The sequence below is a fragment of the Peromyscus maniculatus genome, chromosome 1 (genome assembly GCF_049852395.1).
Source record: "Peromyscus maniculatus bairdii isolate BWxNUB_F1_BW_parent chromosome 1, HU_Pman_BW_mat_3.1, whole genome shotgun sequence".
NCBI lineage: Eukaryota > Metazoa > Chordata > Mammalia > Rodentia > Cricetidae > Peromyscus > Peromyscus maniculatus.
Window position 1 is genome coordinate 10,615,946 of NC_134852.1, and position 18,983 is coordinate 10,634,928.

The 18,983-nt window shown below is 38.3% G+C and overlaps 1 pseudogene; it reads left to right on the forward strand.

Annotated features, from left to right (window-relative positions):
• Positions 1-2,685: 2,685 nt before the first annotated feature.
• Positions 2,686-12,436, forward strand: LOC102916195 (killer cell immunoglobulin-like receptor 3DL1; annotated as a pseudogene).
• The last annotated feature ends 6,547 nt before the right edge of the window (positions 12,437-18,983 follow it).

The window sequence follows — 18,983 nt, forward strand, 5'->3', positions numbered from 1 at the left end:
CTATGCTTTATTCTGAGATATTGAGGTGATGTTTACCTTTGCTATTAGTGCTGTTTCTTGTATGCAACAGAAGGATGGGTACTGTTTTCACACCATTCTTCTAGTCCGATCTTTTCATGGAGGAATTGTGTCCATTGATACCAAAAACAGTAATGACCGATGATTGTTAATTCCTGTTACTTTGGTGGTGGTAGTGGTAGTCTCTGTCTCTGTCTCTGGCTCTGTCTCTGTCTCTGTCTCTCTCTCTCTCTCCCTCTTCCTCTCCCTCTCCCTCTCCCTCTCTCTGTGTGTGGGGGGTGTTGGCAAGTACATGAACATAAATGTCCTTCCATTATTTGCCTTTACTAGTGTGAAATTATTTATTTCCTGTTTTTACATGGGTGTAGTTGAAGTTATTGGGATGGAAATGTCTTTCTAGTATTTCTGGATCTTCAGGTAGATATTGTTCGAATTTGGCTTATATCATGGAATATGTTGCTTTTCCCAGATATGGTGATTGAAAGTTTTGCTGGATAGTAGGTCAAGAACGGTGGTGGCATATTGAGTCTTGGGAAACTGAACCTACTGATTCAGAGAGCTACATGTGGTGGAGGGCAGCCTATCTGCTCTTCATGCTGGTGTGGCCTTCACCTGTTCTTCTGATTATTCTGACCTGTCCATGAGCAACAGATATCTGCCCAGGTTTTGTTGGTGGTTTCTTAGACTTGTAACTTAATTAAAACACACTCTGGGAATTATTCATCATGGGGTTTATAGGTTTCTCTTTTTTGTGTTTACTTCTTGAGCCTCACCATTGTTCTCTGTAATGTTTTACGTCTCTGATTTTAATTCTTATGCTCTTACACTTGGATGACTGTGCACTAATAATAATAAACTCCTCTGCCATATAATGGAGTTCACTGTTGGTAAATAGACCTTTACTATTTAGTATAACTGGTGATAGTAGTCAGGTCAACTTGTTTTAACCCTGGATTGGCTGACTTTGGTGTCAGCTTCTGTATTTCAGCTGGGATCCTTCATATATTTTGAGATCAGACGCTGTTCCTAGATGTACTTCCTACTGCTTTAAGGGACCTCAAAACACTCTGCAATGAAGAATAGTCCCTGGCTAGGGTCTACGATGACTACTGGGTAGCCAGTGTTGCAAGATGTCTACCAGACCTGACTGGTAGTATACCTTGGAGTCTACATAGTTGAGAATACTGAGACTAGCTGTTGTCTCATTCCTCAGGAATATCCACAAGGTGGATACAGATAAATGAACAAGATTCATGGGCTGACCATTATGAGTCCAAATCCATTCTAAATACAAATAAACAAGTTGCTGAGCTATACTAGACTCCCAATACTTCACATAAGGAGTCTTGAAATGAAGAAGGAAATATCTATCAGCCTCTAGCTTATCACCTGAGTGTAGAACATGAGCCTGTATAAACTCTGTGAATACAAATTTTTACAAAAGTACATCACAGGCAAAGTGATTCAAAAGACTCATTCCTCATCATTGTTCTAGATCTTCTCAATTATGTGGTCCTGGCTGCTATCTCTCCATCATCCATGAGTTTTGGAATATTCATGATATAATTCTCATCTCAATATTGTTAGATTTCTAGAGTTGGTGAATCTAGAACTGTCTTTTTCTGCTCCCTTTGTGGCATCAATTGTGATCTATCATCTCAATCACACTAACCTTTCCTTCTACACTTCTGGTGTAATTTTTTTAATTATAATGTTTTCATGATGAAATTTACTTCATGATTCCAAATTCAAAATCCTCAGTTAGAATATCTTAACATGAAAGATATATCATATATATGGTATGTTGGATAACACGTGCAGTCTTTTGTCTTAGGGTTTCTATTGATGTGAAGAGACACCATGACCATGGAAATTCTTATAAAGGGAAAGATCTGATTGGGCTTAACGTACAGTTTAGAGTTTTAGTCCATTAAAATCATGGTAGAAAACCTAGCAGTGTGTAGGCAGTCATGATGATGATGCTTGAGAAGGAGCAGAGATTTCTTCATTTTGATCCACTAGCACCAGACTAAGACTGTGTTTCACACTGTTAATAGCTTGAACATAAGAGTCCACAAAACGTGCCTCCAAAATGACACACTTCCTCCACCAAGGCCACACCTACTCCAATGAGGCCCTATCTCCTACTAGTAATATTCCCTATGTGACATACAATTAAACAGAAGAGTCTATAGGGACCATACATATTCTAAAAACCACAGTCTCTCACACTTATCACTTCAAAATGGCCCTCTGTGTACAACACATACAAATCTACTCAACTCATGGGAGAAATCCATGGCAGAGCAGTGATTGCAGCAAAGCATAACTCTTTGAATCTATGGGTTTACTGTGTTACTGATAGCAATGTGGATTATGGGTTACTCATAGAATCAAGGGTGACTCAAACCTTACTTAAAGCACACCCCAATATGAGTGATTTTCATGAAGCCAAAACCCTGGAGTTCAGTGCACAACTTGCAGGCAGACCAACAGGTCTTAGACATTAGCACTCAGAGCTCAGCTGGTCCAGGGTCTCAATCTTTCCATAGAATTAGGAATGGCCACTGATGACTCTTGAATGTTTCACCTTTCCATGACATAGAAAGTTTGTTTACTTTCTGAATCTCCTGAACATCTCAGCCTATTACATTGAAGAAGGGATGTATGAAATCAGAGAAAAGTGTTATACAAAGTACATCAAAGAAGAGAAAAATTGGAGACTTAGCTCTCAGGGATGAAGGAGCAACATTAAATATTTTCTCTGTGCACCCCTCTGCAGGATATCATGACAAGCCTTCACTCTCAGCCTGGCCAAGCCATATTGTTCCTTTGGGACGGCATGTGGAACTTCAATGTGACTCTCCTAGTGATTATTACACATTCAAGTTGTACAAAGAACTCGGTCATCCTATCCCTCACATCCAGGGAAGACCATTCCAGAAGAAATTTGTCTTTGGACCTGTGACATTAGAACATGCAGGGACATACAGATGCTATGGTTTCAATGGTCATTACCCTACTAAAATTTCAGCCAACAGTGACACTCTGAAGATAATAATTTCAGGTTCGAGATGGTGTTTTGAATGCCTTTCATTTCCCCAAACCTCCCAACCCGGGAATTTTCAGAAACAATGTTACTAAGAAGTTTGGACTTATAAAGGAATATTAAACACAGAAAAATATATAATGTTCTGGGCATAATAAAATATACAAGGTCATATATTTTTTTAGTACCTAAGGCTTCCTTTTTGTTAAATAAGTCAAGGAAAATTGGGCTGGAAGATGGAACTCAGATTTTTAACAGTTGATATCAGGATGCAAGAATATCCTGAATTATTTCAGGTGGTAGATCTTCAAGGGTTGGTGTAACAAAATAAGGAAAAATTCAGTTGTGGGCCAAAGAAATTATCATGAAGGAGACACCCTGTCACTAACTCTAAACATGGATGAAGTGTCCGGGTGCCAAGGAATGCATGAGGCTCTAGAAGCTAGAAGGTAAAAACAAATACTTTCCTAGGGATTTCAGTTGTTATTATCCCTGAAGAAACCTGATTTATGCCATTTGAGCTTTTCAGAATTCTGATCTGCACAATAATTGTATTCTGTTTAAGAATCAAATTTGTTGTAATTTGTTAAGATAGCAACTGGAAAATAATATATGTTCTCATGTCAAGGGCAAATTAAGATGGAGGAAAGGGATGCTCTGAGAGCAGTAAAACCAGGATGCTAATTCATCAACGTGTTAGAGTAAACAATGTTCATGATCCTGGACGAGGAATGCCTTATAGGGGTTTGAACCACAGTGAGAGCTAGAAGTCATTCCCTCATAACTATGTTCAATACTAATTCCTTTGTCCTACCAAGGATTATACTTAATCCAAAGTTGCATAAAAAGACACATAAAGCAGCCTGGTGTGAAGCTTGCCATGTTTCCTGCACTTTCCTATCTTAGAAAAAGATGATAGGACCTATGGAAGTAGTATTAAAAAGACACATTATCATAACAAGCCAGTGGGAAGATATTGTTCTAATCCTAGACTCAAAAAAGTGGGAAATGGACACAAAGATGGAGGTGGTTGTGTCTAGAGTGGAAGCAGACAAAAACAAATTCACTGGAGTACTAACAGGGAAAACAGACCAATTGAGGGGGACCAAGGGTCTTCAAGGACACAGAGATTTTGATCAGGTTCATACAATTTTTTTTATTCTTAGGAGTCTACAGAAAGCCTTTCCTCGTGGCCTTACAACCTCCCCTGGTGGATTTAGGAGAGACGGTGACACTGGAGTGTCGATCAGAGATTATGTTTGAAACCTTCATTTTGACTTCACATAAAACTGGAACAATCAAAGGCTCTTTCGAGCTTTCTGCAGAACATTATCATGGGGGTTCCCAAGCCAACATCTCAATAGGTCCTGTGACACCTGATGATGCTAAGACATACACATGCTATGGTTCTTACAATCACTCCCCATATGAGTGGTCTGAATCCAGTGACCCCATTGACGTAAAGATCACAGGTAAGAAAATGTTACCTGCTCATCATTCTCTTTGTGAACAGAAAAATATTCTATACACTAAAAACTATGGGAGGTCACCAGAAAAAGGAGTGTAAATAATTTATATAAAGGCAACCTTGTTAAGTGTCTTACTGACATAGACAATGAAATGAAATACACAAGAACAGACTCTTGCTTATAACATAAAGCACAGATACAGGGAGGTGCAAAGGAATCATAAGTAGATATAAACAGAAAATGACAATTAGGTGAGCATAATATGAACCAAAGGGAATGAAGTCTTTCTATTGACATCCAGAAAATTATTGACTTTTACATCTATAAGAAGTCTACCAAAAGAGCAAGAGAGACCTGAGTCCAAATACTTAGTTGGACTGGTACTTAATGAGTCTTTAAGCCTTCACACAGGTGGAGCCCAGGTAGGGCTGAAACTAGTAAACATGGAACATGTGGCAAGAGAAAAATCTACACAAAGACAGAAGCCTGCATGGAAAATTTGATAGTAGAGATGAAAAAATTATAGCACATGTTAAATATGTCAAGACAGAGCTTATCAGACACATGGTATGTCTTGCTCTCTTGGTAGAAGTCTTAAAAGGTAAAAGCAAAAAACAAATTCTGAACTAAGTGCTTGGAAAGCACATGATAGATCACACTTGAGCAGTACACACACTAAGAGGAACAAGAGAGGAAAGATCACCATGGCCTTTGTTCAAGATAAATATAGATATTTATGGAGTATTATGTACTTTGAAAAGAGACATTAATTAACACAAATATGTAAACAGATACAAGAATGAAAAAGAGAATGACATTAGATTCTAGATTTTTATTATACATAGGATGGCAAAGTTAAAGGTCATGAAATTAGCAAGTGACGATGGGAGGAAAAAAATTTTCATAGAGAGGGATGGGAAAGAAATGACAGACGTATGACATGGAGGAAGAAATGAGGGGAGTAAAGAGATCAGCAATGCTGTACAAAGAGGGAAGAGAGAAGAAAATGAACAAAAGGAGCTGTATGAGGATAATATAATGAAGACTGTTACTTGGTATGCTAATTAAAACAAAATCATAAGTAACTCTAATTGAACCCATTTACTTGTAAAATAATTGAAAAAAAATGAAAGTATAGAGAAGACCAATTAGAAAAATGAGTGTGATTAGTGGAAGTCGAGGGGCAAGAAAGAATAATAACATTAATATGGTTAATAGTATACATCTATAAATATATGTAACAACAATTTTTAAAAACATTAAATGATATAAATACATTAAATTATATAGCTCAATTTCAAAAATTAAGAAATATTTTCAAAACAAGCACAAAAATATATTTTGCATGCAAATGAATATTTCATAATGAAGGTTATTGCTAGAAAAATTAATTATGCTCATGAAAACAAACTTTAAAAGACAGATGGAATGAACCAATGCAAATAGAGGCAGAAAATGTCAATAAGCAAAAGTTGGCATAAAATATTTGACTCCAGAGTGAGGTCATAGACTAAAGATGGTAACATAAAAATAGAGAGAATGAGAGAAAGAGAGGAGAGGAGAAATAGAGAGGAGGAGATGGTAAGAGGCAGAGAGAAAACAAAAAATAGAAGCTGGTAGGGGAAACACTCAGGAGTGAATGAACACTGGTAACTAACTCCATCTTCCTCTTTTCTTCCAGGGTTATACAAGAAACCTTCTCTGTCATCATTGATGGGCCCTGTGGTGATGTCAGGAGAGAACATGACCTTGTCCTGTGTCTCTGACCTTCAGTTTGACATGTTCCATCTATCCAGGGAAGGGGTACCCAAGGAACATGGGCTGCCTTCAGTGCAGAACCACAATAGGACATTCAGGCCAACTTCCATCTTGGTCCTTTGGTCCAGGCAGGGTACTACAGATGCTATGGGTCTTTCAGGAAGTCTTCCCATTTGTGGTCAACCCCAAGTGACCCCTTGTACCTTCCTGTCACAGGTAAGAAAACTTCATATATATCTCATACTGTGTGACTAATGAAATACTGAAGCCATGTCTCAGAATCCTCCAATAGATGATAGAGAGAAAGTAGCATTGGGAGCTACAAAGGACTGCTGTGAGTTCTAAAGTCACGTGTGTGGGATTAAACATATATTTGTGTGTGTGTTACATTTATATATGTGTGTATACATATGTGATGTGTATATGTGTACATGTATGCATATATATGTGTGTGTATATATGTCATGTGTATATATATATAAGTGAATATACATAGCTTTAGACATATATCTAACAATAATTTTCAGGGGAAAACAGGCTATCAATTTAAGAGTGTTGTGAGGATATGAGAAAGCTTGGAGGAAGGGTTGCTGGGAGGGACTGGAGAGAGGAAAGGGAGGGGAAGGCAAAGAATTACATTTCAATTGAAATCTTTTGTAAAAAACATGGAATTTGGGACTTTGTAGCAAATTACAAAATAACAGACAGACAGCCTCCTGTACACTTCTTATACGACTTATATGTATCCATACTGGGATATCTATAAATAGAGGTAGATATTATAATATGTCAGGACAGACACATTAGGGATGAGGTTCATATCAGTTTGGGCAGACCAAGGATGGAGCAGCCTTCTTGAACTCTTGCTCACATAGATCTTCCCACAGCAGTCCTATGAATCATCAAAACTTGAAATCCAAAGAGAGAGCCAACACCTAGAAGCAAACCACTAAAAGTCATCCTATAACTCTACAGGCTCAGCACTAAGAGGTGGAGTGGGTGGTGGTCACTGTCCAAATTTAAAAAACTTTCCTTAAGGGGAAGGCAGACAGCCTCTGATGAACTTTCTCCCTCTCCTGTCCCCTTCTCTAGTTAACTCAACACGAAATTGCACTTCATGCACAGAAGTAGACTCCACAAATGGTGAGTAAGTGATTTCCCTCCTATTGTGGAAAATTAGGGACCAAAAGCTCTTTAGTTTATTTCTAATTCAACTCCCATCTTGACTCTGTATTCTTGTCATCATCATCTCCCCTCTCTGATTCTTGAACTCTTCAACATTAGATGTTATTTAGAGCAGCATGGGAAATTTAATGACTATTCATCTCTAATTTCTGTACCTGAGACCTTGGTGAGTGAAAAGGAGAGTAAATTTTCTCCCTTCTCAGGATCATTGAAGTGCTCATTCTAGCTCTGTTCTTCCTGGAGAGGAGGTGATGGGGACTGAAGAAGGAAACAAGTGTTGAAAAGGGAGGATTTTATATAAAAATACTACTTCTGACAGAATAGCCTTGACTTCCCTTTTTCCCTACAAGAGAATTCAATGTCTAGTTCAAGGTGTTGTAGAAGTAGAAGTTGCAAAGCAGCTTAGCTGAGCACTGGTGTCAATCTCAGATGGAGAATCTGAACATGTGATTTACACATAGGGTCCTGTAGGTTTCTGCCAATGGCACAATGCAAATATATATCATTGGATCTGTGCATTCTGCTGGGTCATAGTCAATTTACTAGTAACAACACTCCTAACACTGACACTCCTCTGAATAGTTATCAGTTGTCTATACCTTGGCTAGGGGTGGGACTTCATGTCACCTCCAGTCCCCATGCTAGGATTTTCTCTAACTTGAGCATGCACTGACCATGGGAATGCAGTCACAACCTCTTGTGGAGTTCATATATGTGTCTGCCCTACTGTGTCCAGAGACACTTTCCTGTAGTTCATATATATGTATATATGTACATATGTGTATATTCATATATATATGTGTGTGTATGTGTGTTTTGTATTAAAATGCAATACTCAGTGATATATATATATAAACATTACAATATATCAATATATAAACACTATGACACATACAAAAATAATAATCAAAGAAAAAGAGAATAACAACTTAAGAGTGGTAGGTAATATGGAAACTTGGAGTAAGGATATTTGGGATGTGCTGGAAAGTTGCAAGGGAGAGTGAAGGGATATAATTTTATATAAATTAAATTTTTTTTAATAAAAACAGATGAAGTTTGAGTAAGAATATCATATTACATAATAATAGACCAGGAGCATCCCAAACAGTCCTGACCCTGCTTGACCAGACACACCAGGACATCGTATGTACATACAGATATAGAAAGTGGTCAGGAAAGACTCATAATGGATGAGATTGGGATCAGTTGGGTAGAGCAGAGATGGAGCAGCCCTCCTGATATCTCAATCACATAGATTTCTCCACAGTATTCCTATTGTCTCATCACAACTTGAAATCCAAGGACAGAGTGTGATCCTCTAAGCAAACCATATGAAGGCCTCCTATAACACTGACACTCAGAACTAAGGGTAAAGTGGGTGCTGGTCACTGACCAACCTGAAAGGACTTTCCATAAGAGGAAGACAGACAGCATCATTGACAACCCCCCCCTCTCCTCTTTGCATTACATAGTAAACTCATCCAGAAATTGTTCTTCCTGCAGAGAACCAGAATCCAAAACTAGTGAGTAAATTATTCTTTTTTATGTAAAAGTGTAGGTAAACCTCTTGGTGCCATGTGCTGTGTCAGCTATCTCACAGCTCTGTAAAGTTTGTCTAGTCACTTCTCTTCTCTGACTCTCAAACTCAGCAAAATCAGAAATTATTCACTGGCATAATGGGATCCATGGGGACTCTCAATCCTTTATGTCTTCACCTGAGTCCCCTGCAAGTGAAGAGAAGGGGAAAATTGACTCTCTTCTAAATAACAGTGAAGTGATAATTCCTCTCTATTAGTTCAGGAGAGGGATGATCTGGCCTGATAAAGGTAGGAAGCAAGGGGAACATTACTAACTTTAGAAACAATATCTGTGATGGAATGGCCTTGACTTCACTTTTTTCCTTTGGGAGAAGTTAATGTTGGTTCAGTGGTGTTGTAGATATATTAGTTCCACAGGACATTCAATGAACACTGATATGAATCTCAGATTAAGACACTTAACACAGGACCTTTACAATGTGTCCTGCCATTTTTCTGTCAGTGGCATAGGGGTGATGAGATTGAAAACTTATGCACAAGTCACATGAAATAGAATTACTTATAAGTAAAGTATAAGAGATACAAATTGATGTTTCAAGTTATTAGAGTCTATCAGTCAAGGAATTTTGCAAAATGACAATGGCATTGCATCAATACTTTCCTTCTGCACAGTGCTTCATGGAAGATGAAAGACAGCCTATCCTGGATTTTATACAATGAAGCCATAGGAACACACAGCTAAACTAGATGGCATTTGTAGTGTAGGCAGAAACAGAGCCCAGGTTATTCTGGAATGTTCCTCCTTACTACCATTAATACCATATATATTACATGTTATATTAATTCTTAGAATTACATTTTAGAAAATGCAGAACACATAGTCATAGGATATTTACCATCTAGATCAATATTTCTTAATACTTGATTTGCATTAGTTTTTTGAGAATTTCAACCAATGGGCTTTAATCATATACACCCCCTTACTCAAATCCTCCTGGTGCTACCCAAACCAAGTGTTATCTCTTTTGTCCAAGAAGTTCAATTTGTGATGGACATATATTTGAGAATGTGTGGCCTCTCACTGGAGCATGGTCAAATTACTTGTCACAACTCTCTTGAAACTGACTCTCCCAACAGCTATCATTTGCTTATACCCCCTTGATTAATGGCAGGACTTTATTACCATGGCCTCAATGTATGCTAGGATTTGATCTAGCTTGCACATGTACTGTTCTTGTGCATGCTGTCACAGCTACATTTGAATTCATCTATGCAACTTCCTTCTTGTGCCCAGTAGATACTATTTCTTTTTAATTATCATAAACCTTTGATCCATCAATTCCACAACTAAGACTGAGACTTTGTAGACTTAGATGTCATGTAAATGTCATATATAGAGCCAAGTGTTCCACAGTCTTTTATGCTCTGCAGTGTGGTGAATTTGTGTTCCCCAAAATATTGTGCACACTAATAAACTCATCTGGGGTCGGAGAACGGAATAGCCACTAGATACAGGGGCCAGAAAATGGTGGAACACATACCTTTAATCCTAGCATTCTGGAGGCAGAGATGTGACTGGATCTCTGTGAGTTCAAGGCCACACTGGAAACACGCAGGAGTGTTAACAAGAAAGAGCTTTTAATCCCAGGAAGTGATGGCAGAAAGCAGAAAGGTATATAATGCATTAGGACCAGGAACTAGAGCTGGTTAAGCTTGTAGGCTTTGAGCAGCAGTTCAGCGGAGATCCATTTGGATGAGGACTCAGAAGCTTCCAGGCTGAGGAAACAGGATCAGCTGAGGAACGGCGAGATGAGGAAGCTGTGGCTTGTTCTGCTTCTCTGATCTTCCAGCGTTCGCCCCAATACCTGGCTCCAGGTTTGTTTTTATTAATAAGATTATTTAAGATTCATGTTACACTGCATTTGGCTATTGTAGGTACCTGTATTGATAACCATATATTGCAAATATAACTTTCCTGCTGAGGTTTGAGAGATGCATTAATATAGGGATCCAAAGCAAAGCCATAGGAGTCAGTTTAATACCATGTGCATTTAGCAGAATGAGAATAGTAGGTTCTTCATCAAGAATCTTGTCCTAAAGATTAATAATATATTAGTTATCCATCTACCAATAAACGTTAGGGAATCTATTACAGGGATCTTATGATTGTCATCTTATTTATTGCATTCATATGTTCCATCAGATAATCATGGGCTCCTGTATATTCTGATTAGACTGTCATTCTACATGATGGTTTTTTTTTTATCATTTTCCTCATCCATTCTTGGTGCCGGGCAAAAAGGAATGTACAACAAGAAGAAGGCTGTGAGTGTCATCTGAGTAGCATGAGAAACTGAACCTGGAGGAATACAGGTGTGTGGTCTTCATTTACTTGGCCTAGGACAGGGACACTGATGTGGGTCTTTGCAGAGAGAACAGCTGAGCCCTTGTTCTTTCCCTCAGCTCACTGTATATTCACATTCAAAGCAGACTAATATCTAGAAGAAGGTTTTATGAAAGACAGAGCACTAAAGAGAGAACTAGGAGCACAGAGCAAGAAAGAGATGGGGCTGGAACATAGAGATGCAGAACATCTGGTTCTCATGTGTGGGAGAAGAGAAACCTTGGGGTTTACCGTATCTCTCCTTAATAAATTGGTATTTGAAATGAACATGCAGAAGTGCTTTCTTAGATGTTATTAATTACTCCTATGCTCTAAAAATTCAGCATCAATGACCAAGGGTCTGAAGTGAAAAGAATTTGGAAGAGATAGGTCCTCATGAACTCACACTTTCCCATAAAGGGTTTCCTACATCCCCTCATACTGCACAAGAATATGTTCATATAAAAGCACTCAACAATTGCCTCTTTTTAGGACCCTGAAGGAAAATAAATGCAGAATGTGACATGCACAGAATTTGATCAGTGGATCTTCAAACAACAATTTATCAGGACCAGTTCCTCACAGCCCAAGGAAGCCTCCATGCATATCAGTGTGTGCATGTGAGTTATGAAATGACAAGCTGAGATCAAAGATTGTTGGTACCCTATGAGTTCTCAAAGAAAGATATTAGGAACTCTTCTGTAAAGACCACAGCTCTTTTGGAAGCAAAAATGAATAGACGCAGTGAAACAATTGCTGTAATCTTAGGATAGAAGTCTCTAACTTAGGGGCCATCTGTCATTATTCTGATATGGATCTTAATGTGGATTTCCTACACTTAAAATGCTATGGCTCTCACTTTTCCTTTGGACAGAAATCAAACTATAATATGATATTGGACTTGAAATGTTAAAGCCTGCTAAGAGTTCTTTTTTGTAATTGCCTAAATTGCAGAAATTTAACAAACCTTCATTGCATGTTTCTGTAAATTAAAGCGTGCTGGGTACCAGATGACCTTCTGTTTGCCCGAAGATAGAGTGTAATGTTAGGTACTCTGCCTTTAAAATCCCCTGATTGAGGTGTCCTGGGGCTGCCTTTGGGAACCCCAAGTCTCAGGTATATATCTGGTATCAGTATGTGAATAAAAACCTTTGCTTTCTTGAAATTTATTAATGATCAGAGAGGTAAATCTCTGAATGAGCCCACTTCCATAACACTATGATCCTGTAAGTAATCACAATATCACAATAACCTTCTTAGTTCAATAAAATAGACCTGTCTGGTTCATTTATTGGATCTGTCATTGGTGCCCTATCTGCTAGAATCAAGAGATGTATGCTCTAGTTTTACCAGAAAAATTCACAAAATCTTTGTACACACTAAAAATCTTAAACTCATTTTTTGTTGTTGTTGTTGCTATGATAAAAGCCCATGATCAAAAGCTCATTGAGGTAAAGGGTTTATTTGGCTCACATATCTTAAATATCCCAGGTCACAATCCATTGAGGGAAGCTAAGGCAGGAACAAGGATGAAAGAACTGAAGCAGATGCAATGAAGTTTCACCACATACTTGAATGTTCTTAATGGCTTGGTCAGCCTGCATTACTCTGCAATTTATGATGACCTGGCAAGAAGTGTAACTACCCACAGAGGTCTAGGCCTTCCCACATCAACCTTGAAACAAGAAAATTCCCAACAGATTGCCTCCAGGCAATTTGTGTGGATGCATCTTCTCATTTCATAGGCCCAAATGACTATATCTTGTTTCAAACTGACAAAAATAAATAAATAAATAAATAAATAAATAAATAAATAAATAAATAAATAAATAAATAAAATAACTGGGACACTACCCCATATGTTCTCTTTTGCATTTTCTTTGTTTTCATATGTGATAAAATGTGTTTGTTAAATGAAAAAGAAAAGCTGAGCTATTCAACAGATTGTCTTCTTGCCCTATATTATACTGATTTGAGGGTCAGTCAACTAATGTATCTCCTAGAAGCAGACATCTAACCCTTAGTAAGTACTTAATTTCCAATGTGCCATTGCATAAAGAAATGTTGACTCTCCCAAGATCCAGCTATACCACTCTTGGGCATATACCCAAGAAATGATCAATCATACCATAAGAGCATTTGCTCAGCTATGTTCATATCAGCATTGTTTGTAATAGCCAGAACCTGGAAACCACCTAGATGCCCTTCAGCTGAAGAATGGATAAATAAATTCTGGCACATATACACAATGGAATACTACTCAGCATAGAAAAACAATGACATCATGAGGTTTGCAGGCAAATGAATGGATCTAGAAAAAAAAATCATCCTGAGTGAGGTAACCCAGACTCAGAAAGAAAAACATGTTATGTACTCACTCATAGGAAGATAATAGATGTGGAACAAGCATGACTGGACTGCTACTCACATCACCAGTGAGGCTACCTGGAAAATAGGACCCCAAGAAAGACATGAGGATCACAAAATGATGGCAAGATGGCTGAGATCTATATGAACAACCTGGACAAGAGTGGGAGCAATGAAAGGCGAGGGTCAAGGGAAAGAGAGCCTGTGGGAGCGGGAGATCCCAGCTGGATCAAGAACAGAGAGGGAGAACAAGGAATAGGCGACCATGGTAAGTGCAGACCACATGAGAAAAGGAAGAAACAAAGTGCTAGAGAGGCCCACAGAAATCCACAAAGGTACCCCCACAATAGACTGCTGGCAATGGCTGAGAGACAGCCAGAACTGACCTACTCTGGTGATGGGATGGCCAAACACCCTAATAGTTGTGCCATAAACCCCATCCAAAGACTGAGGAATCTGGATGCAGACATCCACGGCTAGGCCCCGGGTGGAGCGCCGGCAGTCTAATTAGCGAGAAAGAGGAGGGTTTGTATGAGCGAGAATTGTTGAAACCAAGGTTGGATAAAGCGCAAGGACAAATAGCCAAATGAATGGAAACACATGAACTATGAACCAAAGGCTGAGGGGCCCCCAACTGAATCAGGCCCTCTGAATAGGTGAGACAGTTGATTGACTTGATCTGTTTGGGAGGCATCTAGGCAGTTGTACCAGGTCCTGGGCTCGCTACATGTGATAGCTGTTTGAAAGCTGGGACTTATACAGGGATGCTTAGCTCAATCTGGGAGGAGGGGACTGGACCTGCCTGGACTGAGTCTATCAGGTTGATCTCAGTCCTCAGAGGAGGCCTTGCTCTGGAGGATGTGGGAATGGGGGTGGGCTGGGGGAAAGGGGAGGGGACAGGAAAGGGGGAGAACAAGGGAATCTGTGGCTGTTATGTAGAACTGAATAGTATTGTAAAATAAAATAAAAATATATTTAAAAAAAGAAATGTTGATAAATGATCCTACCTTATGCATCACTGCTGTGACATAATCTTTTGTACACTCTGAAGATAAGTTACTCTCACTGGTTTAATAAAGAGCAAACTGTCTAATAGCTAGGCAGGAATAGGTTAGGCAGCAGAACCAGACTGAGAGAACAATGCTAAGAAGGCCACAGTCACCATCTAGAAAGAAAGCAGGATAGGGAGTAGAGAATAAGGGAAACTAAGCCACTTTAAAGACTGTAGATTTAAAAATATGGGTAAATTTAAGCGATAAGAACTAGTTGAAAACAAACTTAAGCTATCTGCTGAGGTTTCATAATTAGTAAGTCTCCATTTGGTTATTAGGGAGTTGGCTGGTGGGACAGAAACTTTTTCCTGCACATGGCAGAGCGTGAGCATGATGGATCCAAAACAGTACAACCCAGTCTTATCTAAGTGTTGAGAATGTAAGCTAGATTCCCAGGTGCGATGTTTCTAGGTGTATGCTCCGGGGTAATTTTCTGAGACTCGGGTTTTACATTTATCATTTGGGGACCATAAGATCTAACTATGATTATTGATGTGGGGAAAACATTCACAGTACTTGATTTTTGTTATAGTGAAGCCCTTTATCAAAGGACTTTTGGCAAAATATTGAAACTTAATCAGGTCTTAAAATTAAGAGTGAATCTATACTAACAACTAGTGACTCATATCTGGACTTGGTTTCCATAACTAGTAGTTTTCAATAACTCAAATCAAATAAGAAATCCTTGGTCAATGCATCCATTTATTTACTACTAATAAGTACATGTCACAGTAGGTGATCTTTTCTAAAACTGTTTTAAATTTAAGACATTTAACAGAAGACAATTATGTTTATGACTCAGATATTAGTGTGTTCAATGCAGATAGAAAGATGTGCTCCATACAATCGTAATATGACCAATGGGATAAGAAGCCCCGTCATTTTATTTTATTTTATTTTATTGGTATAACTCTTTTAATTTATTTTTCCTGCCAACTGCAGTTTCCCCTTCTACTCTCCTCCTAGTACCCTGTGACTTCCCATCTAGCCCTGACTTCCACTCCTCCTCCATATCCATTCAGAAATGGGCTGGCCTCCCACTGGTTTGAACAAAACATGGCACATCAAGTTGAGGCAGGAATCCAGCATTGTACCCATATAACTCATTTAACAATGCAAATTTCTAGTCCTTGAAAGTTATTATTAGCAACTAAGTAGGATATAAAGAAATGCAACTTAGTAGTTATTCATTACAATCAAATGTTTTTTTCTAAGAATAATCTCAACAGAAGAGCCCTACCTGCTGGACAATGCAGAAGGTGTGACAAAGGCAGACATTGCAACAATGAATGCAAATCAATGAGGGACAGTCAAAGTAACCCTTCACCATTCAGAAATGCCTTGAGGGGCCTCTCACAGCCTCCATGTCAAATTGGGTTCAGTCATTTCCTGTCATCATGGAGGAAACTCCTTCTCATAGCAATTAAAAACCTAATGCCTACTGTAAAAACATCATATTGCTCTCAATAATAGAACAGCTTTCAAAAATAAAATGAATATTTCAAGAGAAAGTATAAATAAAAAAATTGATAATGATTAGATATGAACAAGAGAATCCTCTTAATTAGTAGAGAAGATAGTTCATTAAACACCATGACAGTTCAATCTACACTAATATATATCACTAAAAAACAATCTTCATTTGGCAAGCATAACTTGCCAAAATGGAACCCCCCATGTTAGCGTTTGGGCAGAATTTTGTTTTTGTCTTTCCATGAAAATAAAAGAACCATCTTGAGGAATTAAAAGACCTTTGGACAAATAAGCTTCCAAAGAAGAAGAGAGAACTACCTGGAAAAAAATTTAATATGATCTAATGTGATCTATGAAGTCTCCAAAAGGAGGATGAGGCCCCAAAGCAATGATTCTAGCGGGACTATGGCAATGCCACTAAGCTGACAGACACCACCTAAAGATCGGCTTTGGACTGCAAACTGCTCAAGACAATTTCAGGATGACCAACTGACATGATCCAGCCTCACAGGCTAATATGTCTGCTGTTTCCCATTATGAAAAGACTGGACAACAAATGATACAGCTAGCTCTTCCAGGACTTGACAGTTATCCCAATTTCTTTACAGGATCCCCTAAAGATGCAGTCACACCCAGACAGCAGGAAGTAATCTTAAGAACACAACCCCAACATTCCCAAGAAGTAGGCTGTGTGGTTTATTTGTTCTGTCAAAAGATTATGGATATTTGTCATTGTTTAGGGTGGTTGTTTACAAGTTGTTACTGGTAATGGTCAGGAAAAAAGCTAAATGAAGGAGACAAGATTCAGGCTACATGTTTTGAAATGAAAAATGGAGGATACCGATATGATAGGATAGAAGGGTAGCTTTTTGAATCTACTCTGAAAACAAAAAAAGGGGATATAAAAATGATAAGATTAAAAAGAATTCAGGTTATTGAATTTCATTTTAAAAAGCAACTACTAGTATTAAATATTTTACATGGATTTGGATCTTTGTATATTGATAACAATTTAAGTTTATTTTTGTTAGAACATGTCTACTCTTATGCAAGCATTGTACCCATATAACTCATTTAACAATGTAATACAAATTTCTAGTCCTTCAAATTTATTATTAGCAACTAAGTAGGATATAAAGAAATGCAAGTTAGTATTTATTCATTACAATCAAACTTGTAGTCATATAAGGTATGCTTTCAAGGTCAAACAGAGATATATTTTAGATAGACAGGTTGTCTTCAAACACTTCAGAGGTTTACAGAATATGACATTTAAGATATTTTAATAACGAAGGTTCTTTTTTTTTTACAATGAGATATGTCTGCTCTGGCAGCACCAATCTAAATCAGAGAAGATGATGGGAATTGAAGAAAATCCATAGAAGTTTACTTTCTTTGTCGCAAAAGAGAGCCACTGGGCAAGAAAGAGCTTTTGCTTCAACTGCTGGCAGTTTGTGTCCAAACTGGACAAGCAGGACACAAAAGAAAGCATCTGCCAAAATTTTGCCAAGGCTAAATAGAACAGCCCTTCAGAACAATCTGCTTCACAGTCAGTCAGATAGTCTAGGCCTGTAGCCCAAAGATGGATGCCCCAACATTACCGATGAACTTTGGGTGACTGTCTAGGCAGCTCACCGTTTCTGCCATTTCTCACAATTTTTGGAAGTCACTTGCCTGCACTCCCTGCATACTAAGATAATATTACTTCCTTCTCCAATCTCTGAGGGAATTAAAAACTTTATAGCTATACTATAGTTTTCCATATTACAGATTCAGATAATATACTCACTAAGGCATAAAGTGTATAGGATTGAGTGATTTGGTGAGCTAGGAGATGATGTGACTAGCTCCTTTGTCTCTCTGATCTTGAAGCATTTACAGATATCTAGCTCCGAGTCTTTATTTTAATACCAATTAGGATTCAAACTACAATGGAAAAGTGTTCTAACCTTCACTGAGGACTTAGCCCTTCACACTGGTTGTCAGCTGTGGGGATCCTTGCAAATGCTATGGGTGGCAGAGAAATAAACATTGAAAGACAAGAAGGAAACTCGGTTCAGCATGACTTAGTTGTCCTGACTGGTGCAAACTTCTGGAGTCTGAAAACAGTTTGTTTTAAGCACATTGAAACAGTGCACTTTGAAGGGAAAAAATATCCTGATATAATGCAGTCCCTAATGCAAAAGGAAGTATAATGGCATCAAAAGTCAAAACATTGTATATGTAATTTGTTCCAAAGATAGACTGTAGAGATAGGCTACCTGTATTAGTGTAAGGGTCTAGGGTAGGCTCTTATGTGTTCTCTATCACACAAATAGCTTAGTGATCATTGGACTATTAAACAACTCTGTTCCTGGTTCTTGGAGCCTGAGGGAGTACCTGGCTATGAGGATAATGTAAAGGATTCAAAGACTAATAAGCATCTGCAGACCTCATTTGGAGCTTCATATGGCCTGGCCTTTCAGAGAAAACAGTGTTTATATAGACTATTAGCTACTTACAGCTTATAGGCAATTAATAGGACCTGAACCTTCAGACAACAGAGATCACCAGGTTATTGATCACTTTTAATCCCTAGATCTCAAGGAAAAAATCAGGCTACACATCTGTTTTTTTGAAAAGACAACCATGGATGTTTGAACTTCTTGGCTTCCCTAGTGGTCATTGGGCACAAATATATTGTTTTCCTAA